The sequence below is a fragment of the Lissotriton helveticus genome, chromosome 7 (genome assembly GCF_964261635.1).
Source record: "Lissotriton helveticus chromosome 7, aLisHel1.1, whole genome shotgun sequence".
NCBI lineage: Eukaryota > Metazoa > Chordata > Amphibia > Caudata > Salamandridae > Lissotriton > Lissotriton helveticus.
Genome location: NC_136068.1, coordinates 1,139,256,828 through 1,139,284,059, shown reverse-complemented (window position 1 = coordinate 1,139,284,059; position 27,232 = coordinate 1,139,256,828).

The window sequence follows — 27,232 nt, the reverse complement described above, 5'->3', positions numbered from 1 at the left end:
GTCTCCCACACAGTAAGGAAGGAGTCCACTGTGACCTCGTTTCTGCTAAAAAAGTCGTCAATGGCGGTAGCCAACTCTTTGCGAAAAGCGTCATCAAGCAGCGCATATGGACGTAGTCGCCATGAAAAAGGAGGAGGACGACGTGCCGGGGCGCGGAGGGTAATTAGCACCGGGGAGTGGTCCGAGTAAGTATGCGGTAGCGTCACACACTCCTGTACCCTGGAGAGGAGATGCGCAGAGAGGAGCCAATAATCAATACCGGTGTGAATGTCATTTTGCGATGAGTAGTGTGTGTACCCCCCTTGTGATGGGTGTTTAGTCCTCCAAACGTCCTGTAATCCCAGTCGGGTCATCAGCCTCCAGAACGCGAGATGAGGCTGAAGGGCGTCTGCTAGGCCCATCCGATCGGTTCAGGGCCAGGTGCCGCATCAAGTTTAGATCACCGCCCCACAGGACCTGTCCCTCTCTCAAATCTCTAATTTTGCTAGCAAGTGTCACATAGAACGAGGGGCAGTCAAAGTTAGGGCCATATGTGTTGATCACGTGGAATGTCATACCTTTACCAGTACATTTCGTGATCACATAACGTCCTTCAGAATCCGTATCAATTGGCGTAAGTGTCAGAGGGGACCTTGGGTTCACCCAAGTCAGCACTCCCCTGGCACTTGAGGTGAAGCCAGCAGCGTGAACGCGATATGTAGCCCCCTATAGTGTAGTGTCGGACTGTCCGGTCGCAACTGGGTCTCCTGTAATAATGCAATGTCAATCGCGTATCTCGAAAGGTATTGAAGTACCCGCCAAACCTTCCTGTGGTCGTTTAGACCCCTAAGGTTCCAGGTCAACAAAGTGATAGTATCATTGTCCTGCAGTTGTTGTGTCATGATAGGAGATGAAGGGCATGGCGGGACCACGTCAACACTGCGCAAGTGTTGAGCCATTGTGGGGGCAATGTAGGTGTATGTCATAAAGCGCATCACTACTTGTCAGGAAGCAACGCGGACATCTGTCCACGTCTCTGCCAATAAAAGTCCCTAGCACATCCTCAACAAGAATACATTCAACCATTTGCATAAACAACAACAAGAACAAATCATGCAGCTTTGCCCTTCCCCCCACCCACGCATGCCCAACCCCAACATGGCCGCACCCCAAGTCCCCGCCTCCCCCAACCCCCCTTCTCCCAGATAACCACTAAGTACCCTCACCGCCCCCCACCCCGCTACCCGCATCTCTGAACCGAATTCAAAGGCAAACAACAAAGCAAAACAATAAAGAAAGGTGCCCTCAGCATGTAAGGCAGGCAGGGGAAGTGATCCACACTCAGGGGCGTAGGTAGTCTGCTCTCAAGTAGTCTACAGTAATAGACGGTGTGAAAACTCACCGCCCCGTCCCGCCCCCACACCCAGACAAATACAGTATCAGGCGGCAATCGGAGCCCTCTATAATGTCCAGTGTGCACCCAATGTTCATTAGGGGTTCTACCTATTCGCCATAGCTGTCACATCGTACAGTTTGACCCCATCCCACACATACGTCGTGTAAAGCGATCAAGTGCATTCCCCATAGAGTACTAACATCCCAATTCCTATCAGCAGCAGGGTCATATACAGCTTATATCTGGTACAATAGGGGGCATAGAAATGACATGTCAAAATCTCAATCGCTTACCCCAAAAGAGAAATGCACCCTGCCCCCACCTCACTCTCGACTCACTGTTACCCTGCAACTTCACAGCAATCCACGATGAAACACCGGTGCGCAAAGGTACTGTCCTGCTGCAGTGTGACAACGTCCGAAGCCATATGAAGAAGTTCACTTCACACCACAGCCACTGCGGTCAATCAGTACAATTAGTATCAGGTCGCAGAGTCAGTCTTGTTCATCCATGGGCCCACCCGAGGCCTCCTCCGGTGGATCGCCATCCGAGAAGCGTTGCCGTTCCCTGCGCCAGTCTTTCCTGGCTTTCTGCGTACTTTGGGATCCGTAAAAATCGTAGATCTCCCCTGTCTGTTGACCCGCAGTTTAGCAGGATAGAGCATTGCATAGTCAACCCCGAGTTCTCTCAGTTGACGCTTCATAGGGACAAATTGGCGACGTGCCTCCTGCACTCTGGCTGTGAAATCTGGAAACATGGAAAGCGTGCTCCCCTCATAGTGCAGTGGTTGCTTCTCTCTGGCCAGTTTCAGAGCGACGTCCCGGTCCCTGTAATTCAGAAGCTTGGCCACAATAGGACGAGGGGGGCCCCCGGCTTAGGTCTCGGGCCCAGCGTACGATATGCCCTCTCTACAACAAACATCCCGGAGAATGCAGTCTCACCCAACAGTTTCTTTAGGAGGGCTACCACAAATAGTTCCATATTGCCAGTTGGAGTGCTTTCGGTAGGCCAGAGATGTGTATATTACATCTATGTGACCTCGCTTTCAAATCCCTGGCCTTGTCCTGGAGAAGTTGGATCACTTTGCCTAGCTGTTTGTGCTCTGAGTCCAGGGTCGTTTGCGCTTCCTCCACTTCACCAATGCACCGCTCCGACATGTCCAGGCGTTCAGCGTGTTTGTCGAGCCGTTCCGCCATGCGGTCCATGCGGTACGTAAGGGCGTCCATTTTGGTCCCCAGAGACGCAATGCCACCCTGCACGTTCTTCTCCATGGCGAGCAGTATGTGACGCAGATCTGGCTCGGGATCATCCCCCCTGTCGCCTTTCCTTGTCCAGCGTCCTCCTCGCGGGCCGGGGTATCAGTGGGCTTTGGCTTTTTGCTGGTGTCAAAAGATAGTTTAGGTTGTGTTCTGTCAGGACGGCCCATATCGATTCACCGGAGCCGCACCTCCTCCAGCAGCACTCAAACAGAGTATCACAGAGTCACTATGCCCAGCTGTGGGGTCGGGGAGATATATTATATATGCAAAGCCGATATTACAGTTCCACCAGTGTTCCCTTAGGTGTCACTCACGGTCCTGCGTGTTCTGACCCCCAAGTATTAAACAGCCTTCAGAACAGGGCCTCGTCAGCCCAAGCACTTTCAGGCCGGAGGACCTACACCAGCAGCGTCGTCCGAAGGAGTGTTTGTGTAGTACAGTGCGGTGTTTGAGGGGGGGAGGCAGAGGACCTGCCCCAAAGATGTCCTCACCACACTCCGGTAATGGTCCCCCTAGGCCGCGCTTCCAGGCTGCAGCACGCTGTTTAGTCCGAGTGGAGAAAGGTGTACCAGCACACCCAACCTCGGTCCCTGCCGCTTCTCCTCAGAGCTTACCCAGAGTCACGCTGTCCCAGCAGTAGAAGGCCCGTATCATTGGGTGACTCCATAGGCAGCGCGGGGTCCCAGCAGGAGGGTAGGCCTAGTGGCGCAGATGAAGTCGTGCGCTCGAGTGAAGCGCCGGCGCCGCAGCAGGGTCTCAAGGCAGGGCGCCACCCCCGCACAGACTCCCCGCACTCCGGCGCTTTCCTGTTCTCAGCACGGCTTTCTACTGTGCGGCGGTAGTGCAGTGTCCAGCGGCAGCAAGCGTCCTGCGCACTCACCACGTACGTGAATCTCCGGGTACGGGCAGCTCTACCATGCGGCTCCCTGGAAGGCCGCGACTCCGTCCCAGGTACCGTCTGCCGAGGCGTCTCAAAAACAGCGCTTCAGTGATCGGAGCCGGTCGATTCCGGGCCAGTATCTGCACCCCACTCCGCGAAGCAGCAAGGGAACTTTATTTGCTCGGTGGGGCACCGTCGCCTACAGGATAATTGTATGGATCATGTCTTAGGCGGAGGAGCAAACGGTTCACGCGACCATCTCCGAGGCTGGCTAGCTCCACCCCCTCTGGAGTTTAGGATTTTATCCAGGATTTTGGATGGGAGGGGGATCCTTGCTATTGATCTGTAGCTGCTATTGTCATTGGGACCTAGATTGTGTTTTTTCAGCAATGGAAGAATGGATATTCGTTTCCAAGCATCTGGGAAGACCCCATACCTGATAATCTCTTTAAAAAGAATACTGAGTTGTTCGCTTATTATGTCAGGTGCCATGTGGAATATGTTGGGCGGACATGGGTCAGATGGCACTCCGGATTTAATTGATTTGATTACCTTCTCTACTTGCTCTCTGTTTGGTGGTTCAGACGAGTTTAAGACAGCGTAGGGGGTTGCGGGGATTGCGGCAGGTGTTCCTACCGTGCTGACTTTCCCGTCTGAAAGTGATTCGAAGATGGTTTCTACCTTATTCTTGAAAAACCCTGCTAGTTGATTACAGAAGGCTGCATTGATGTCTTTTTTATGTGGTTCCGGGAGTTTAACTAGCTTTTTTAATGTTGAGAAAAGAACTTTGCTGGCGTTGCCTGCTTGTTGAATCTTATTTGAAAAGTAGATACTCTTCTTCTCTAGTATCAGCTTTTTATAGGGTGAGATCATAAAGGGTGACATCATCCGCGTACAGTGATATAAGGAGGCTTCTAGCGCTACACCCTATACCTTTATCTGTGTGGTGCTTCCGTATTCGTGTGGCAATGGCTCCATTGCAATAGCAAACAAGAGGGGTGACAGGGGGCCCCCCTGCCTTGTGCCTCGAGTAATCTGGATTGGACTGGATATGAGGCCATTCACTGGTATCCTGGCCGACGGATCGTTGTATAGCAGTTTAATCCATTTAACCAAAAGGGGACCCAATCCCATCCTCTCCAAAATTCTAAACAAATAGGGCCACTCAATCGAATCTGCTACATCGTCTATGGCCTCAGTTAAGTATGCCCGTCGCTCCAATCTCACAACGCGGGGCACGCAGCTTACAACATGCCCCCGACGTCTGCCTCCACTACCACGCAGCGTGGGCTCAGCAGCGTCCCGCCGGGTCCTGCAGTGTTGCCAGGTTCAGCATTAACGCAAGTCACGCGTCCCACCTCCCCCAGGCCGCAACTGAAGCCTAGGGCTCGGGTAGTGCCCAGTGCTGCTCCTCACCTCTGGCAGTCCGCCCAGTCCTTCGCACGGAGCACTCCTTCGTTTCTATCTCCGGGTACTAGCCTTGCGGGATAAAGATTTCAACAGATGACTGTGCCACAGTTGTTCCGCTCCCAAGGAAGCGTAGCAGGCAGGTTAGTGACTCCCCAAAAGTGTGGATAATTGCAGGATTATTTCTCGGCCAGTGAAGCTCAATCACAGAGCGGCCATTCCGCAGCTCGGCAGACCATGCCCCCCAGTTAGGCACTTATTTAATGGTCAAATCTGAGTAGTCCAGTCATGCTTTTTCAGACACCCCTACTCACATTTTAACTGGAGGCGTCAGTAGTGGAAAGGGAAGCAAATACACCTCAGCTGTGTAGGCATACCCTATGTATTGGATTTAGGTTAATTAAACTTGGAGGATTAAAGTTTCCCACACTGTGCACATAATATCCCTATTACAAATTTGCTAAATACTACTGCTTTAACAATGAACGAACAAATAGATGACGACAATAGAGAGCAGGTATTTAGACAAAATATTTCAGAAAATTGCATACAGGTAGTTACCATGAAATTATTACAGCACTGCCTCCCTGCAGCAGGTGGAAAGGTTACCTTTGTGGTTGAGGCACACGAAGCATTCAGGACAGAGGTATTCTATTCTTGGGTTAAATTCATTTACCAAGAGCACATCAATTGGCTTAAAGGTACCCATACCACAGAACATGTGAGGCTTGGTCCGCTCAGCAGAGAAGGAGCGACTTGGCCGGTCTTAGCATCATACATGCCGCATCTAGATATTGCTGCCTTACATCAGCAGGAATGTTCAAACTTTACAGAGATTTAGTAAAATGTACAGAAATCTAACACAATATGTATTGATAACATTGACAGTCCAACATGATGGAGCTGCTTAGGCTACACAAACACACAGAGCTACCACAGGTATTAGCCTACACACACTAAAGATAATTAACGTAAAGGTTACCACCAGCCGGGAGCAAATCTCGTTCTCGATAGCACAAAAAATAACACAGCTTGAAGCAGTCTTTACCCATGTGGACCCACAGAAAAAACACAGAATACTGAAAATTTGTTTGCAGATGAAGCTGGCTCCCCAATTAAAAGATTGCACCACTTGGGGTACAATTGTCGCTGCCATATATTTCAGAATGCATGGTTCCTCTTACCTCTTCAAGAGCAGTCATTCCAGATATACTGAAACCGATTCAGAATGAGTATAGAGCAGAGCCTATCTTAGGTCTGGGGATGAAACTGATGGGCAATTTTGTCCAGGTATCTACCATTATGTTGAGTAACATAAAAGGGGAGGCAGCAGTGTTGACTAAATGCCAATGCCTGAGGGAATTCACTCCCGCACAGCAGGATCATGAATTGCCTAAGATTATCGAAGATATATAAGAACTCTCTAGAGATAATCTGTGAGCCAAACTAAGGAAATCAATAGTTAAGAGTAGTTCTGAAAGAGATAACTCTAAGCAAGCACCCGATCCTTCAAAGAAGAAATGGGATAATAAACAAAACATGGGGTAGATCTCCTCAACAGGAACACACTGAACGAAAATACAATTTGTGAAACTGTGACAAAATTAGAAAGCCTGATAGGTATTAGGATACTGATACACGTTCATCTTGTTCCTTCCAGCAGACTTCAAAAAAGCTTTTGGAGAGAGACAGGCAGTCAGAGTACATATCGGAGGAGCGAGTCAAGCCGAAAAGGAAGACACATCGCACTTCGGATTACATCATTAAACAGGAAGACAAGCAAAATAATTCAAAACTTCATTTAAAAAGAAGAAGGTAGCAGGGATTAAAATTTTAAATGCCCAGGCTACTTAGGATTCTGCTTCTGAATGGGGAATATGCATTGACAATTCTGGACAGCACGGCCAAAGGTAACATAGCTCGCTTTCTGGGGGTAGTGGCGCTGAGTGAACATATCACAGTGGAAACACCTGATACAAGGGTAAGTGTCCCACATCATTTATACCAAATAATGCTCCAAATGGAGGGGAACATACTGAGGAAAGTGAAGGGTCTCTTTGGAGGACCTGACCTATGGTTACAATATTCTTTCAGCCGAAAAGTATTGGCCACCTGAGTTTGTGATGGATTGCCCGATGGGAGAAGTCATTTCTGCTTTCTCTGACCTTTTACCAGAATCAGTCAAAAATTCCTATGCTCAGGAATGAGGGTTAGTGTTAGCTCCTGCACTTTACCAGAATAAGGTTGGTTGGGATGATGAGTCACCTCATCAAGAAAGCCCATTAAAATCAATACCTCAACCGCAGAGGCAATACCCTATTAATCATGCAAAGACACAAGTCAGGGAGTTCCTAGATCAACTTGAATACCAGGGGGTGATAAAGAATTGCACCTCAACTATGAATAATCCCTTGTTTCCCACAACCTAGTAATCCATAGTGTCTAGTCTACATGCACATTTGCAGTACAGAATGCACACAGTGTCACACTAATGAATAACATCTCTAATGGATTTGTCTGCCAAAATATTGTGCCTGGGAGCAGATATTTGACAGCATTCTCGGTGCTAGGCTTTCAATGCTAATTGTGTTGATCACCCCAGGGGTGTAAGAACAGCCCAGATCATTTTAAGCCAGGGTAACAGAGTTACTTCAGCGTTTTGATGAAGAGGCATTGTCCTACGTAGATAATATCATTCTGACGAACAATGAATTAATGAAACATCTAGCCAGAGTGAACCACATAATCCCAGGGTTTGCTCACCTGGGTTTAAAAATTCTATTTCCAAAATTGCCTACCTCTTTGTTCCATTTCTAGGGTATGAGTTGTCAAAGGAAGGCAGAAGCTTTGCAGCACAATGTTTAGAAAAATGTGCCCTGCTACAACCTCCAACGTCTCTGAAAAGACTACAATCCATGTTAGGTTTCTTTTTATTTTTTTTGGTTTTCCTCATATACCATATTGGGGGATCTTGACGGGAAATAGCATGTCCTTTCACACTTGGTCATCCTATTCTGACCCTGATGTTATGGACCAATGCATATGAAGGGGGGACCAGATCCCTCAAGTTGCTGCTGTTTTCCCAATCCACTCCATTTCACACTGCAATGGGGACCCTGTGTTACTTTGGAGAAAAGAGAACCAACAGTACCCAGAAGAATCATTGGAAGACCATTTACCTATTACGCCAGGCCACAAGGACCGCCCAGATTTTATCGAAACTTGTGCTGTCACACACCATATCAGATTCACTTGTGATAATAATATGTTTTAGGCATTTTGAAAAGGTTGGAGGATTTGCATCTTTCCAGGCTCTACATATTTCACGCCTTGCAAGGAGAATAACATAAAAGAAGAATTTTGTGGAGGGCTCATTAAGATTGTAATCTGGCCTCAATCCGGAAAAAATGGTTCTTGAGGTGACTACCAAATGTTGTTGGAGAACATCTTCCAAAAAGTCCTGAATCTGAATCCAATAGTTTCTTATCTCTGGACAGTCAACAAACATGTGGAGATCATCCACGGCAGGGTGCCTGCATCTTGGGCAGAAATATTCCATGTTAGTAAACTTGACTAGTTTTTTAGGGGTTATATAGACCCTATACATGGTATATAGATGGTTTCTTTTTAGTGCGGCAGGCTTAACCACTGCCTGTAAGATGGTACAGGAGTCAATCCATAGATCTTTGATGTTGTCGATGTTTGGACTCGGAAGATTACCCCAAAGTTTTTGTAACTCAAGATCTGTGACATTCTCAGCCTCTAATATGTCCCAGTACCAAAACAAGATTTGACGCTTCCATCTACCCCTCCTAGATACTGAGTCAAATTTTAGGTTTGATTCCTTGAGGTCCCATGATCCGGTTACCCACCATCCTGTCAACTGATAATACTTAAATCTGGTGAGTGTCCCCCCGGTCAAACTAGAAAGAGCCTCCCAACTTAGAAGCTGCGAATCTTTCTGGAGATCTCCCCAGTATTATAGCCCCGCCATCCTCAAGGGCCGGGACAGTTGATCATTAAGACAAGCTGGTGCACCGGGAGAGTCCCAGATCGGGGCCTTAGATGTATAATAGGGAATATTAAGACTTTCCCTAACATATAGCCAAATTTTCAATGCTGCCCCTAGAATCTTGAGCCTCATTTTAAAAAAAACTTCGGGTCCCCGAACTTAAAAAGAAAGAAATCTTGTCCCTGTGGTATGTCTTGCAAAAATGCTTTGAAAAGTATGCCTAGAGAAGATGAGTCTATTCTATCAGCCAATAATCTGAAATTTTTAAAATGGAATGAATGACAGTAAACAAGTATGTCTGGAAGAGCCAGCCCTCCTGTTTTTAAACTTCACCTTAGCTTTTTCCAGGAGATTCTTGGGGACTTGATGTTCCAGATAAAGGATCCTATTTTTCCTTGTAATTTTTCGAGGAATAGTATTAAATAAAAATGTTATTTTTGGGAGGATGATCATCTTGATCAGGTTAACGCTCCCAAAGATGTTTAATGGGAGGCTTGACCACCGCTGGAGCAGGGCACAGACATCCTTTGAGACTCGGTCCAGGTTTATTTTCGGTATATCTTCAATTTTTTGGGCCACATGTACCCCCAAATACCTCATTCGAGTGCTAACACCTGGTGTCCCTTCATCTTGATGCCACTCCATAATCTCAGTTTTGTCTTTGTTTATAGTGTATCCTGAGATATCTCCAAAGGCTTCGGCCTGATCGATTAGTCTTGGGATAGCTTCTGCTGGATTTGAGGTGAACATAAGTAAATCGTCAGCGTACAGAGCGAACTCCAGATCTGAGATCCTAAAAAGGCTTAATTACAGGATCAGACCTAAGCTGACAAACAAAACCAACTAATTTTGTGACAGCAATCAGGTCCCTCTACTGTACCCCGCATGCAAAAATTTTACTCAACGGATCTCTTACAGATTGGGTAACTATCGCTTGTGGAACTAGGCAAGGGTGCCCCCCATCGCCTCTATTGTTTAATTTGTATATAGAACCATTTTAGGATTCTTGAATTTTGTCAGGATATATATTTTGGATTTCGCAGAGAAGGTTAATCCTCTCTACGACTTTAATGGGCTACCTGTCTAACTGCAACACATGTAGATTACAGATTAGATTCTACTTTTCAAACACAAGCATTCCTGCAGGACGAACAAGAATATCGTCTACCGAAAGGGTTTAGGTTCAGCACATGTAGGGATCACTGCTACAGCTTCACTGCTAAAGCAGTGCTGTTGGTGGCCAGGTCTTACTAAGCAGACCAAGGACTTTCTCCTCAAATGCGACATCTGCTAGCAGATGAAGGGCTCCACCATAGCACGTCCAGCTCAAACACATTCATTGATCTCAGACAAATCTCTTGCATTTGTCTATTTGGATGACTGCAGCCCTTTACACTCTGACTGGGCTTATATGTACATCTTGGTGGCAGTGGATTCATGCTCTAGATTCCTGTGGGTTTTGCCCCAGTGTTCGGCTGACGCTCAAACTATTATAAAGGATTTGAGAGTCTTTATCAGGACATACGCAATTGGCACACTTCTCCCCTATCATCCTGAGGAAAATCTGGTAGTCCAGAGGAAAAACCATGACTGAAAGCAGTCCTTAAAAGAAAGGGTATTAGACTCGGGTGTTGCAGTTGGGTCAATCACCTGTATGGGATCCAGAGGGCACTTAACAACATGCCAAGAAAATCCCTGCGGGGTGGTACACCTTATGAGCTCCTTTTTGGGGTAAGAATGTGGGTAACCAACCTCAATAGGGTCAGCACAGTGGTGGCTGAAACCACATTTGACCTCAGTGATTGTTTTGATCTTTTACAGGACCTTAAAGAATACAGAGCTTTACAAAGCAACATCCAAGTAAAACGCACCGCCACTGGGGAAGTTAAAATTGTAACAGCAAGACCTGCCTGGGTCCCGGAGATTAGGGACCTGCTTAGAGAAACAATTGTGGACCAGAAAGAATTTGGGCCATATTACAGAGTGCCTGTACCTGTCCTAGCTGTCAAAAGAACAAGAGATGCCCTTCTTCTGCCTTTTGTGGCTGCCGAGACAAACGGTTTGTCTCAATTGATCTGATTAAACCCCACTATGTGGCCAATTCTCAATAGTAGGCAACGTGGGCTCCTGGGTAGCCGACCCACTACTCTTGCTACCATACAGGAGGTTCAGATGCAAGCTTTAATAATGAAGGATGACTCCACTTTCCCAAGAGTAGCTGTGTATGACAAATTGATGCGTCTCTCTATTGAAACAACAACAATTGTACAGTCATCAAATACAGAAATTTCAATTACAAAAACGTCAACATGCCAGAGATCAAGTCATCTCCAAGTTCTACAAAACCTGCTGAGCTGCCAAGAATAGACTGGAAGACGTCTGACTATTTCGTTCATTATGACAATTTCTAATCGGATCCAAATGAACCTGAACTGCCAACGCCGCCTCTCCCTTCAAAGCTTCGAGTTTATGCTTTCTACCTTAGGCTGAAAAAGACTTACTTTGTTGTTCCTTGGATAAATACATGGATTACAATTGGCTTACTTTTCCTGGTACTTTGCATTCGGATATTGCGTGTCTTTTTCTTACTTCTAAATGGACACTTTCTCCCAGAACACTATGTAGTACAACTCGTGAACTTGTTTTTTAAACCACATGCATCATCACACCATGAGCTAAGAGACTTGTCACTGGTGTATATTACAGCGGTTCCAGTTCCTGAAGGAACTGTATGGGACAGGGTATCATATGATGTATATGATCCTACTGAACATTTGAAAATTCCTAATTTGTTCAGAATTTTTTTTAATAGCTTTATCACATCCAGTACTTTCTCTGATGATTGGAACATTGCAACTATGCATAATTTACTCACAGATTTAGTGTAGTCAGATGCATTTTCTAATGATGCATTGTATAATGGTGCAAGTAATTTTGGGGACATGTTCTGTTACCAACAATATAGTCACCATTTATTACATAAAGCTAGTATCCCACACACTGTTTATAATTACACACAATGAGAACTTTGCCCAATACCGCCGAAAGGTAGTTCAAAAACCCTCCCACAGAAATATGCTTATTTTTCAGGTTTTGAAACATCAGTCCCAGCCTCAAATTATTATAGGCTTGCACCTACACCTTGTCACACCTCCCAGTCTGCCAAAAAGCACACTTACAATACAAGCCCATTCCGCGATCAGGATGTCGCAGCGGCGCATGCGCAAGAGGATCGGGCAGGACATTAAAGCATGACCTCCCCACAACAATAGCTTCGCGCTCTAGTGTTCCCGTCGCTCTTACGACGTGTCACTTCCGCCTCGCCACTTTCGGTTACGCTCCTGAATTGCTTTCTGATACAGGCTTCGCACTGGAGCCTGCACTTTGCTTGTTGCCTACGATTCCTTGAGGCTGGCTGTCTTGCCTTGCTAGCCTACCTGTCTTGTCCTTGAAGACATGCCTCTCTTTTATCGAGGCTATTCCCTCGGCATTCCGCTTTTCTCTTTGAGCGGAAAATTTGAGGTTTCCCTGTTAGTTTATGTCCGTTTTCTGCCGGCTATCTGCTCTCCGATCCTTGGGGGGGTCCTATTCCTCTTACCCACGGTTCCGCCTTTCGGCCGGACTATGGTTCCGTTGAAGCGGCCGGACTTGTGGGGAGTGTTGATTGGGGCTTCCTGGGGGATTGTGGGAGTCGTGTCCGCCTGACAGGACATTTCCCCTTTGTGTTTGTTCTTATTCTTTGTGTTACTGGAATTCCTGGACACTGGCATTTGTCACAGTACAAGGGAGAGAAGATCGGGTAATGCGCTTGTAGCGCACTTTATTCATTTATCTTTCTCCCATTTATTGATGGTGTTGATTCTTATGCCTACTGTTACTTACAGATACTTTATATTCGCTGTGTTCATATCGTGCTGCCATCCCTCCACACTGTTCAGCCTGTTGCTTCTGGGGTAAGCCTGGTGCAGAGGCCTATTCTTAATTATTGGTGAAATGAACACTAGGTAGATATATGATTTCTATCACAACAGGCATTGTGTGGTACCTAGACGCCTTGAAGGTTCAACACTACTGTTCTTAGAGAAGATTGGTCACCTCTTGTTAAATAAACCAGGTACATAGATGGGACTGGTGGGGGAATATTTACATGCTTGTTGATTGTTGTTGTACTAACCAAGTCATTCCTTTTAGTGCCAGCTTTCACCAGAGAGGGAGATCCGTCCAAGAAGTCCAGTGTCTCTTCCCCTTTTTTCCTTGTTTTGTTCCCTCCTTTCCCTCCATATCACCATTGTGTTCTAGTATTTGATAGACACAATAGGTGTAGGGGGGACGGTTTGGGTCTGACTTCGGTACCTGGCACTCCTGCGGAAACGGCTCTTGGCTCCTTACAGAGCGCGAAGCCCACGTTGATTTTTCTGCCTGAGTGCCATGTCCCAAGTAACCAAGGAAGATTTGGCAAATATGTTAGGGAATCTCCAATTGGAAACCCAAGCTCTTTCTCATAGGGTTGACGCATTACAGAGAGAGAGAATGGCGGATTCTGAGGGGGGAGGAGCTGGTCCCAGCCCTGCGTCTCAGGTCATTCACATATCTACCCCTCAAACCGTTCCATTAGCTCCTCCTGAGCGTTTTTTGGTGACACCGCCAAGTTTGCTGCATTCATCAGCCAATGCCAGTTGCACTTTATGTGTAAGGCAAGCTGTTTTCCGACTGACCAATCAAAGGTAGTCTTTGTGATCTCATATTTGGGAGGTTCTGCAGCTAATTGGGCCATACCTTTAATAGAGAGGAATTATCCTCTGTTACAGGACTATTCTGCCTTTAGACAAGAGTTGAAGAAACTTTTTGATAAGCATACTTTCACGCACTCCGCTGATTCCGAACTGTTGTCCCTCAAAAAAGGAACTAAAGTGCTATCTGCTTACATTACATCTTTCCAAAGACTAGTAGCAGAGGCAAATTGGCCAAGTGAAAAGCGTAGCGCCCTGTTTTATAGGGGGTTACGGGAGGATCTTAAGGATGCTTTGTCCCAAGTAGTAGATCCGCCTGAAGACACCAAGACATATGTGTATCAAAGAAAGCCTGAAGTCGAAAGGACATCAGATCAGGTAGAACCGATGCAGATTGGGTCGGTTAAGGGACCTTTGAGTCAGGAAGAACGACAACGTCGAAGAGAAAATAAGCTCTGCCTATATTGTGGCAAATCTGGCCATTTCCTGAGAAACTGTCCTTTTAAACCATCCCTAACCAAAAAGCCGGAAAACTAATAGGCCCGATACCATCTAAGACTGGGGTTTCGGGTAGCTCTGGGTTAATAGTCTCATCCTTTGATACCCTATTGGACCGATCGAGCCATTTCTTTCTGCCTGCTCCTTTGTTTTTTGACGGACGATTGATTGAAGTCCTTATCATGTTAGATTCCGGGGCTACCGGTAATTTCATGGATTCTGAATGGACCCTCAGAAGGTGGAGGCTATCCATCAATGGCCCACGCCACGGTGCGTAAAGGAGGTTCAAAGCCTTTTAGGTTTTGCTAACTTCTATCGCCGCTTTATAAGCGTTTTTTCCAAATTGGTGGTACCTATTACGTCTCTGCTAAAAAAGGGGGTCCCTTTCCAATGGTCCCCAGCAGCAGATAAAGCCTTTGCAACATTGAAGGCGGCCTTCACACAAGCCCCCATTTTACGCCATCCCGATCCGAATTACCAGTTCCTTGTGGAGGCAGATGCCTCTGAAATGGCTGAAGGAGGCGTCCTCTCTCAGACAGACCCTGAGACAGGAATATATCATCCAGTAGCTTTCTTTTCACGAAAACTAAACCCAGCTGAAATGAATTACTGTACTGGGGATAAGGAATTATTGGCCATCAAAAAGACCTTTGAGGAATGGAGGCAGTACCTGTTGGGTGCTAACCACACAGTGACGGTGTTAACAGACCACCGCAATCTTCAGTTCTTGAAGTCCGCTAGGGCTCTATCAATGCGCCAGTTAAGGTGGACCCATTTTTTCAGCGAATACCATTTCATAATCGCTTATCGAGCAGGACAGAAGAATGGCAAGGCCGATGCTTTATCCCGCTTAGGATACAATGCACTTGAAGAAAGCACTACGCCTCCTCCCATCATCGCCCCAGATAGATTTGTCGGGGGAGTTAGTTCAGAACAAGAGTTTCTAGAGAAGGTAAAGAAGGAACAGGAATCTGACATTATGAAACTGATTACACAAACACATGAAGTGGTCAAGGTGGGGGACTTCTACTATGTGGAGTGTGGATTGGTTCTTCCTTCTGAAGAATTACAGGTTCAGGCTTTGAATTGGGGTCATTCCCATCCTTTAGCAGGTCATCCGGGTTATAAGAAGACAATAGCCAATTTGAGGAAATACTTTTGGTGGCCGGGGATGAGTCTGGACACTAAGGGCCCGATGTAGGTAGGCATTTACCGGTCGGTAACGGCCGAATTCGGCCGTTACCGACCGGTAAATGCCTTTTCCAATGTAGGGGGCAGGTATTTACAGATTTGGTATTTTTACCGAATCTGTATTTACCGAATCGGTAAAATTACCGAATTGGTAAATACAGACTCGGTAAAAATACCGAATCTGTAAATGCAGATGTAGGTGGCGCTTTAAACAGTGCAACAGGCCCCTGAGAATTCGTTATTTACCATGTAATACTATTGCATGGTAAATAACTAATTCAGGTGTACATGCACATCTGTGCATGTACACCTGTGCCATGTGACACACAGACATGCCCTTAGGGCATGTACGTGTGCCACATGGCACACAAGCCTGACATTGGGGTGCTACAGGGTGTCAAAGTGACACCCCGTTCCCCCTGGCAGGATTCGGTATTTACCGATTCGGTAATTACCGAATCGGTATTTGCCATTGATTCCTATGGGCTTCAAGGCCCATAGGAATCAATGGCAAATACCAATTCGGTATTTACCGAATCGGTAAATACCGAATCTTACAGATTCGGTAATTGAAAAAGAAAAATTACCTACATCTGCCTACTTCCAATTTACCTACTCTTAAATACCGAATCGGTATGATTCGGTATTTAAGAGTAGGTAAATCGAGATTACCTACATCGGGCCCTTGGCGGCATATACAGACTTGTTACGTCTGTGCACAGAGTAAGGTTTCCCATCAGAATCCAATAGGATTGCTACATCCATAGCCTACACCTCCAGGTCCTTGGCATACAGTGTCCTTAGACTTCATTGTTGAATTACTGCTCACAGTCAAGGGTAATAACACGTTGTTGGTTGTAGTGGATACCTTTTCTAAATTGGCTCATTTCATACCTCTCACAGGACTCCCTACAGCTAAGACCTTAGCTGCAGTATTCTTATCACAGGTGGTTAGATTGCATGGACTCCCTTCAGTTCTGATATCCGATAGAGGCACCCAGTTCGTGTTCCGATTTTGGCAGGGCCTATGTGCTCTTTTGTCCATAAATGTGAGACTCTCCTCTAGCCATCATCCTCAAACTGATAGCCAGACGGAGAGAGTCAATCAGTGTTTCGAGCAGTATATAAGATGCCAGGCGTTACATTCCTTGAAGGAATGGGATGAGATGGTTTGGTTGGCAGAGATGGCATATAACAATAGTCAACATGCATCCACCGATTTCACACCCTATTTCTGCACTTATGGTTATCATCCTCGACTCCTCCCTGGTTCTTCGTCCTCATCCAATCTCTCCTCCCTTGGCTCCACCCCTGCAGCTAGTGAACTGGTGCAGGAGATCCAACGGAATCACACACTCACACTATTTATTTATTTATTTATTGGGCTTATTGAGCGTGACAGCTACCCAAAAAGGGTTTCCCGGCGCTGGAAAGATACTGAACCATGAGGGCAGAAAAAAGTCTCAGGACAGAGACTGGAGCAGGTTACTGGTTGAAAAGCAAGGTCTTAATGGCTTTACGGAAATGAATGTAGCGAGTTTCCAAACAAAGAGGTTGCGCGAGGGAGTTCCAGAGCTTAGGGCCTAGAAGAGAGAAGGATCTACCTCCAATCCTAGCTCGGCGTGTTTTGGGGACACATAAAAGGCCTTGAGTGGAGGATCTCAGGCAAGGAGCCGGCGTGTAGGTTTGCACGAGGTTTTGGAGGCATTTAGGGGCATTGCCCCATTTTATTCTATGCATGAGGCTAAGAGTTTTAAATTTGACCCTATTTTCGATTCTTAACCAGTGGAGCGCCTTAAGGTGACCAGCCATACGTTCCCTCCTATGGCAATTACATAGCAGTCTGGCTGCAGCGTTTTGCACCAGTTTGAGGCGTCGCATGACTACTTGTGGTGCCCCTAAATAGAGGACATTACCGTAGTCTAAATGGGAGGTGATTAACGCGTTGACCACAGTCTTTTGTGTGTCGTCCGGGAGCATCCAAATGATTTTTCTGAGCCCTCTCAGAATTGTGAAACAGGTGGCTGTGAGGTTGTTGACTTGGAGCTCCATAGTTAGGCCATTGTCAATGGTAATGCCAAGATTACGGACTTGTTGTGACGGGGTTGGTAAGGGGCCCATTTCGGATGGCCAGTGTCTAGAATTCCAGAGGTTTTGGTTGGGACCTACTATTAAGACCTCTGTTATGTTGCCGTTAAGTTTAAGCATATTAGAGCTTATCCAGGTGGCGATATTCCTGAGGCCAGTCTGCAGGAGGGAGGGGGAGTCGTGGTCACTATTTGAGAGGGAGAATACTATTTGTGAGTCATCGGCGTGCGTGAATGTGTTAAGACCAGCTGCTTCAGCCATCTGGGCAAGCGGGGTTACATATAGGTTAAAAAGCAGGGGGCTTAACACCGAGCCTTGTGGCACTCCATAGGGAGAGAAATGGACATTTGATGCCGCGGTGCTGGAGGAGATTTGAAATGTTCTGAGAGTCAGGAAAGATGCAATCCAATCCAGAGCATTTCCTTTTATGCCCATGTTGGAGAGTGAGGCAAGCAGTATGTTGTGGGAGATGGTGTCGAACGCTGCGCTGAGGTCGAGTAAAATCAGCGTAGCGGAGTCCCCTTTATCAACCAGGAGGCGGAGATTTCCATCACTCCGAGCAGTGTTGTCTCCGTCGAGAAACCGGGGCGGAAGCCCGATTGGGAGGGGTGCAGAATATCATTAACCTCCGCAAACCTTGCAAGGTGTTCATGGACATGTTTCTCTAAAATTTTGGAGAAGACTGGCAGGAGGGATATAGGGCGAAAGTTTGCCAGGATTTTCAGATCAGCCGATGGTTTCTTAAGTAGAGGTGAAACCATGGCATGTTTCCAGGATGTCGGGACTTTAGCCGTGGAGACGGATAAGTTCAGAGTTTGGCATATCACGGCGAGTAGTGGGGTGTCCAGGCGTCTGAGTATTGAGATCGGGAGGGGGTCGGTGGGCGAACCAGATTTTACTTTCCCCAGGATGTCTCGCAGACCCTGAACATCGATCCCGGGCCATGATGTTAGTGGCTCATAGGGCAGATGTGGTTGCAAGGAGAGGTTCTCTATGTTCGGGCCGGTGTCCTGCACCCTCTTAGCTTGAACCTGGTGCTGTTTTAAAATATCCTGGTAGATTGTCTCAATCTTCGTTGTAAAATATCTTGCCAGTTCCTCACATTGGAGACTGTTCAGAGGAAGAGGTTTGGCTGATGTATTGGAGCCTGCTAACTCTTTTACGAGGTTAAAAAGAGTTTTGGATTTATTTGTAGCTTCAGAGATAGATTTGGCTACATAATTGGCTCTAGCCATGTTACAGGCTCTATGGTAGAGCTTGAGTTCATTTCTGTAGTTCGAGCTGGCTACCGGGGAGTAATCTTTCCTCCAGAGGCGTTCTAAGCATTTGCATTTGGATTTAGCAGCCTTCAGTTGCTCATTATACCATAAGGCTGGGGAGTTGTGAGGGGTGGATTTTTTGTGAGCCAGGGGAAGGCAAATGTCTAGGGCACCTAGGAGCCAATTGTTAATTTTGGTGGCTACGATCTCTATATCCTCGGTGTCAAATATTTCGTCCAGAGGGGCAGCAATTAGGACGGACATAAAGTGGTCTAAGTCCAATTTCTTCCAATTTCTTATGGGGGGCTTGCTTGTCAAGCTCGGAAGGTTAGAGGTCGTTTGATCATCCACGCTGAATTTTATTAGAAAGTGGTCTGACCAGTCTAGGGGCAGAGCAGGTTGGCAGCGTAGCAGGGGAAAGCTGGAAAAAATAAGGTCCAGGAGGTGGCCCCCTTTATGTGTTGGTCCCGAGTTCCATAAAGTGAGGTTCATGGCGGCCAGGTCATGAATTAAATTTTTCCCTGGTTTATATGTTGGGTCTTCGAAATGAATGTTCAGGTCGCCTAGGATAGATAGGTTGTTATAGTTTACCCGTACTGAGGCGATCCAATCCACTAGTTGAGTGGCCCAAGATTGAATAGGGCCAGGTGGGCGGTAAATCAGGAGATCCGTGAAAGTGAAATTCGGGTGGAGTTGGAGTTTAAAAAGGGCCATCTCGCAAGCGATTAAGGGAATGGGTTCGAGTGTACATTGCAGCGATTTCTTGAAGATGACTGCTATACCACCTCCAATTCCGGTGGTTCGGTCATTTCTGGTGATGGCATAGTTAGATGGTAGAGCTTCAGCAGTGTCTGGGCCTGAGCTAGCGTGTAGCCACGTCTCAGTGAGGAAAAGGGCATCTAGTGAGTTGTCGGATAGGAGATCAAATATGTCTCTTTTGTGTTTGTTAAGTGACCTGCAGTTCAGGCTGCCAAGAAGCCACGTGTGCGCTAAATAACTTAGAACAGGCTAAGAGGAGGTACAAGAGGGGAGCTGACCTCAACAGACGTCAGGGGCCTACATTTAAGGAAGGGGATGAGGTGTGGTTGTCATCTAAGCACATCAACATGAAAGGGGCTTGTAAATTCAAACCTCGGTGTATTGGCCCTTACAAGATCCTAAAGGTTATAAATCCTGTGGCCATGAAACTTGAACTCCCGCTGTCCATGAAGATACACCGCGTATTCCACGTATCACTGCTTAAGTCAGTTGAACCGGGAACCCTTCTGCCTGCAGTACCCCTTCCGGTAGAAGTAGACGATGAGTTGGAATATGAGGTTGAGGCCATTGTTGACTCCAGGAGAGTTAGGAGGAAACTTCAGTATCTCATCCACTGGAAGGGATATGGGGTAGAGGAACGCACTTGGAAACCAGCTAGTCAGGTACATGCACCTAGATTAGTGAGACTGTTCCATAGACAACATCCCAAGAAGCCCAAACCTGTGGGGGGTTCTGTAGGGGGGATGTACTGTCACGCCTGCCAGTCTGCCAAAAAGCACACTTACAATACAAGCCCATTCCACGATCAGGATGCGCAACGGCGCATGCGCGAGAGGATCGGGCAGCACATTAAAGCATGACCTCCCCGCTACAATACGCTTTGCGCTCTAGTGTTCCCATCGCTCTTACGACGCGTCACTTCCGCCTCGTCACTTTTCGGTTACGCTCCTGAATTGCTTCCTGATACAGGCTTCACACCGGAGCCTGCCCTTTACTTGTTGCCTATGATTCCTTGAGGCTGGCTGCCTTGCCTTGCTAGCCGACCTGTCTTGTCCTTGGAGACGTGCCTCTCTTTTATCGAGGCTATTCCCTCGGCATTCCGCTTTTGTCTTTGAGCGGAAAATTCAGAGGTTTCCCTGTTAATTTATGTCCGTTTTCTGCCGGCTATCTGCTCTCCGATCCTTGGGGGGGTCCTATTCCTCTTACCCACGGTTCCGCCTTTCGGCCGTACTACGGTTACGTTGAAGCGGCGGCCGGGGAGTGTTGATTGGGGCTTCCTGGGGGATTGTGGGAGTCGTGGTCCGCCTGACAGGACATTTCCCCTTTGTGTTTGTTCTTATTCTTTGTGTTGCTGGAATTCCTGGACGCTGGCATTTGTCACAGTGCAAGGGAGAGAAGATCGGCAATGGGCTTGTAGCGCACTTTATTCATTTACCTTTCTCCCATTTATTGATGGTGTTGATTCTTATGCCTACTGTTACTTACAGATACTTTATATTCACTGTGTTCATATCGTGCTGCTATCCCTCCACACTGTTCAGCCTGTTGCTTCTGGGGTAAGCCTGGTGCAGATGCCTATTCTTAATAATTTGTGAAATGAACACTAGGTAGATATATGATTTCTATCACAACCGGCATTGTGTGGTACCTAGACGCCTTGAAGGTTCAACATTACTGTTCTTAGAGAAGATTGGTCACCTCTTGTTAAATAAACCAGGTGCATAGATGGGACTGGTGGGGGAATATTTACATGCTTGTTGATTGTTGTTGTACTAACCAAGTCATTCCTTTTAGTGCCAGCTTTCACCAGAGAGGGAGATCCGTCCAAGAAGTCCAGTGTCTCTTCCCCTTTTTTCCTTGTTTTGTTCCCTCCTTTCCCTCCATATCACCATTGTGTTCTAGTGTTTTATAGACACAATAGGTGTAGGGGGGACGGTTTGGGTCTGACTTTGGTACCTGGCACTCCTGCGGAAACGGCTCTTGGCTCCTTACACACCTGCAAAGAAAAATATGCTAGCAAACACCAAGCTGATATACTCTGCTTCCTTTATTTACCAACTGTCTACACAAGGTTTTGACTTTTGGAAAAACACAACAGAAACAGAGTCTATCTGGGGGACAAAGGATTGGCAGGTTCCGGGGCCAGAGGCCTTATTTAGAGCATGATTCATACCACATCAAATGATTTTGCTGAACAAGACATTGCAACAAACTTCATGTCTGGGTATAGCAAAAAAAAGAATTGAACACATCACATATTCCCACATTCCCACATTTTGAGAATTGGCAGCACTTTATACACTTTAGTGAGGATACACTAGAAACCATGGTACTAAATGGTTCTTTCAATTCATCAGACCCTAATTGGAAGGGATGGTGGTTTGGCCAGCGGACACAAACGTCTGTCAGTCTAGATTCCTTGGTAACCCTTAAGGATTTAGGATCAATAGGCCTGATCAACGATATGTACAGACAGAACACTCGGGTGGTGACATCATATAGTGTTAAGAAGGTATACCTAGAATGGATAAAAACCTCAACACTTTTCCAGGTGAAACAACACTTATCCCTTCTTTCTGATGACATGGATCTCAGGGAGTTTTACTAGGTCCCTGGAACCCACATCAAAAGCACTTTTTGTATTGAATATACAATGAGCTGTATAAGATTTCTCAACAGGAAGCTGCTGAGAGATTGTGTGAGATTGATAGGATTAATTTAGAAAAGGCATTGGCTGTGGTTGACAAAGGTATGACCACTTTATCATCCAGAATTCATTCATTGGGAAACATAATGTCTTCAGCAATTGACATAATACAGCACAACATGTCTATATTAGAATATGGACAGTTGCAATTACGGTCAATAGTAATACTGAGCTGGATGTTACAGACATTGTGCTCTGGTCATGTGCCATGGCGCTACATCAACAGTACAAATCTGTTTTCAGCATACGATCTAACAGAAAAACAGATGGCAATGACACATAGAAGTGCAAAAGATACCATGTGCACATTGAAAGATTAGACCAAATACCTTTCACCGTGGCTGAAACACCATCACTGACTGGATAATCCATGGCTACATCACCCTACCGGTCATGACCTTTCAATTCCAATATGGTCTCCAATACCAACAGGTAGGCAGATATAAAGAAGTAGGGGAATGATATGTGCATGAGTATAGGGAGTTACAGTTCAGATTTAGATGCAGGAATGGGAACACAGAAGTTTTTCTTAGTGGCTCCGACTGTGAAGCCACCTTAAGCTGTTTGCAAGGACATTTCTCTCCATGAAGCATGCAATGCTTCAATGCTTCAATGGCAAACTTTTCTTGTTATCTGAAAGGCTCTCCAAGTGCTGTGATTCAGCCTGTGTTTAGCTTGCTCTTGAATGGGAGATATTTGATGCTTAGGGATCAAGGTTGCTGCGAAATAGAACCAGATATTGCTTGTCTAGTGACGGTTAATTTTATAGTCACTTGTTGTACACAAGTACTGTTTCCTCCAGCCTGCACAGTTAGGGAGGCAGCACAATGGCTTTTTGATAACTGTTTCCAACATAAAATTTGACTCCCTGAGCAAAATGAAAGCCATGCTTTTACAGAAGGATGTGGCCTTAACTATAGCTAAAGAGACGTTTGATCTTCAGGTTGCAAGGTTCTCGTCTGAGAAACAGACATTACACCACTCTAACTTCCCACTTCCTTTTGGGGAGCTGGTTCATCATATCTTTAACAGGCCTGATTCAAAATGAATAGTGCACTTTTTTTAAATGTATTGGTACTGCTTTGTTTAGCACCTTTCAGACGATATTGGGAGTTATACAATTTTTGATACACTCCGTGTTGGAGGCATTTTTGGAGGGCTCCTGCTTGTCTTGCTACTTGTGCTGGGAATACTGATTGTATTCTATCTGCTCCACAATGGACTTCCCAGTTCAACTTGGAATGAAAGCAGCACTGTTAGTGCTGCACTTTCATGGGTGCATGATACTCGGCTTCAGCCCACCTCAGCTTCAAGAACTAAATGAGCACTGGTTCTTGTCGTTCAGGCCTGTCAGGCTTCACTGCATACAACCTCTCTTCTGCTGCCTGCTTTGCAGCCATAAATGCGTCCTGGATATATGTCTTGGATCAGAAATGGTTGCACCATGGGACTTTGAAGTACTGATGGATCCCTTAAAGCCCCATGCATATTGCTGTCCCCAGCATATTCCATTGATGGTGAAACACATTTTTAGAGCCATCCTAGGATGCTTCAGCTCCTAGTAATGTGAACGACTGCGATGTGGACAACTTGTGGTACACGACTCCTTCCTCAGGTGCTGCTGTGGGAACTGGATGGAATCACCTTTGCTCTATAAACATTCTACAAAGTGTGCCTCTGGGAATGTCTACGGATGTGGGCAACAGCAATGTTGCGTCTACCGCTCGTAACACATAAACGATTGTCCTTTTTCCCGTGTGTGAACAATTTGGTCTCTTTTTAAACAAAATGTGCCAAAGCCACTCTTTCTATTTCTGAGCACTGTGGCTTTCTGAGTGCTTGGGATCTCAAATGATATAATGGCCTTTTCAAGACTTTTTATATATGTTATTGGAAGCCCGCTTTCAGATACTTTTAAGAGCGGTTTAAAAAAATGTAATAATTGTCTGCGGGCTTTTTAGATAGCTTTTCAGTTATCGACCCTCAGTATGAGGAGTGGGTGATATACTCCTGATTTAGCCCATGTAGTGAGAAAGCTTATTTCCTACATTGTCCTCACAAAAACCCTTTCCATCTGTGACCTTTAGCACATATTTTCATGTACGACAATGTTAGATTAGTTACTCTGAAACTAAACTTATTTTCACATCTAGCTTTGCGCAACATTATCACAACTCTCTGAACATCATGTACAATATCTCATTTTGCACTACGTACAAATGTTAGCAATATCTTCATCCATGGGGCGACAGGACTTTCTGCATATCCATAACATCACTAATCTATCTGCACATCGCAAGGCTGCTTTTAATATAAAAGATGAGCATCCCAATAGATTAGTAGTGAAGGTACGCCCGCTAACACCGAGGGTCCTTGCATGCTGAGAAATCACCACACGGCAACCTGACATCTCTTGGGGGGTGTCCAGTTCATGACCAAGATGGGGTTTTTCCCTCTATCTGAAGATGTAATGGGGTTGTTTCGTTCCTTGGGGGGATTCTCGTCCCTACACACACTCTAGGTACACTTAGAGTAGGGTTCGCACAGTTGGAGTATGCTAGATTACTGCCTTGCTTACATGCCTGCATATATACAATTGTTCAGCACCATAGTAGAACTATATCTATTCTTTAGGCTTTTGGTGCTTGTAATCATGTTTATATATTCTGTCTACTAATCATTGCAGCATACGTATTTTATGCAAGAATAGCGTTGGTTCAATAAATATTATTGAAAACTTCCTACTTTGCATTTTCTGTATATTTCCCTGAGAATAGGTGAGCATGAGTGACTAAGCGAAAGGTTCTGCACTGTTTCCACAATCCCTAAGGGGTCAGGGATGTCATGGTCAGTGGTTGCCAGAAACTATTCGCTCCCTGGGAGGTTAGGGGGGGCTTACAGTGGCACTATGACCTTGCTGGTCTAGAGGCCAACATATCCTGAGGGGGTGTCCTGAATCTGTTTTGACACCAAGCCCTTAGTTAATGTTGTCCAAACAATGTGCAGGTACTATGGATTGGTAGGAACACGCAAAGGAGCCCATCAAAATAACTCACTGGCAATAGAAAGTACCTGGAATTAATTGAAATGCATTCTCCAAGTAGAATGTCAGCACGTGGAAGATCAAAGCACCGCCACGCACATCAATCTATGAAATGGGGGCTGTAACTGACAAATGTGAGGAACGACAGGCGGGGGAAAAACAAAATCAAAAACTGCTTAGATATCCCGAAAGAACTAGTACCTTCAGCCCCCGTGTTCATGTGTTATTCCGCTCACCTGACAAAGACAAACTGCTGCTCCGAACTGAGTGAAGTCTCTGAGATGACATGGAGCTTCACAAGCCTGCATCCATCGTGCGGGCAGTTCACCCACACCCTCTCTGTTCATATTAATCTTCAATAAATATAGATGGAGCTGTTCCTCATATAATGGGCTGGATAGACCCTGAATAGGTGGAATCAAAGGTCAGACCAGACAGATCACAGGAGGATCTGAGTGATCAGATCAAGGTTCCCTCACACTCCCGGGTATCATGCTTCATCATTGGGTGTATCCCATCAAGCCAGAGGTGCAATGCCTGATGGGCCTGGGGGCTCTATGCTTGACATCTTTTGATCAAAAACCCATCTGAGAGTGCAGGTGAGGGGGTGAAATAGGGTGGTGATGAGGTTTTTTAAAATCAGTCTAAGGGAGACAATTAAAGTTAATGGAGTGGTGGTCCCTTGACACATTAAAAACGAAAGAGCTATCTGAGTTGATAATAGCAATAGTATAATGAATTAGGGTCAACATGTTTCATGTCATGACTGTTAATTAGCATTGTATCAGGACCAAAGTAGTGGTTATCCTATGTAGTGTGACGGTGGGGCCCGTCAATGAATATCGGATCCACACATCAACAATGTATACTGCACTTGCTGCGATGCAGAGAGGCTGGTTCAAACTAAAGAAATGGAGAAAGGGCTGTGAGGGATCAACTCCTAATGAAATTCACCAGTTGACTGTGACTTTTTGGAGGTCCAGCAGACAGACTATGCTGCCCAATTAGCGCAGTGTGAATTATTTTGGGGAAGGTCTTCCCCTACACAATTGGATGCAGAGCAGTTGTCAAGCACCAAACCCCTTTTGTGGCAAGTTTAGTGCTAGAAGCAGACAGGAGGAAGACATGATTATATGTGTCACCACTTTCATGCCCAACACCTTTAATACATTTGGGCTCTTCCCGAGAGTGAATGTGTATGAGTCAAACAGTTGGGTGAGGGGCTGGTATGTGAAGGTTCCTCCTCCATTCCAATTTGGCCACCAATCAACATGACAATTCCTTACCAACCTCGATGGATGCATCACCTTCACGCAGCATCTGTTGTTACTTTCCATGGTACAGCAGCAAATACCACTGCAACAGAGCTTGGCTCTGTCCACTCCTCTCCATCTCATGGAGCTCCCGCCCTTCACTGCTGCTCAGCAAGGTACAGGATGTATCAGATCCGCATCTGCACCTCTCAGCCATCCTAAAGTCCTTCTGTTGTTTCCTGTAATTTCCATCGGCCACTCGGCCACCCTGAATACTTTCAGCTGTCACAGTTACTAATTACACACACTAGATCCACATCTCAGGTGGATGCTTCGTTTCCTTAAAAAGATGCCTACCCCCTCACTCCTTACCTACAGGTTGGCAGAGAAGGGTAGGTCTCGAGTGAATATACCTCTAGCATTCCGTGAGTTATTTTATGTGCTGTGGTGTAACTTTGGGCCGGATTACGATGCCGGTCGGGCTCTCGTCTGACTGGCACCGTAGTGGAAGCAGGAATACTAGACTAGAAGTCTAAGGGCTGATTCTCCCTTGACTTTTGGGTACGTTTACCCTTCCTTTATTCTCTATCACTGTTCCTAGCACATTACCTGTCACAAAAGGAGTTTGTTGCTTGACAATTACTTTGCATCCAATTGTGTAGTAGAACACCTTCCCCAAAATAATTCAAACTTCACCAATTGGGCAGTAAAGTGTAAATGTAAATGTAAATGTACAGGAATTTATATAGCGCAAATCACCAAGCGGTTTCT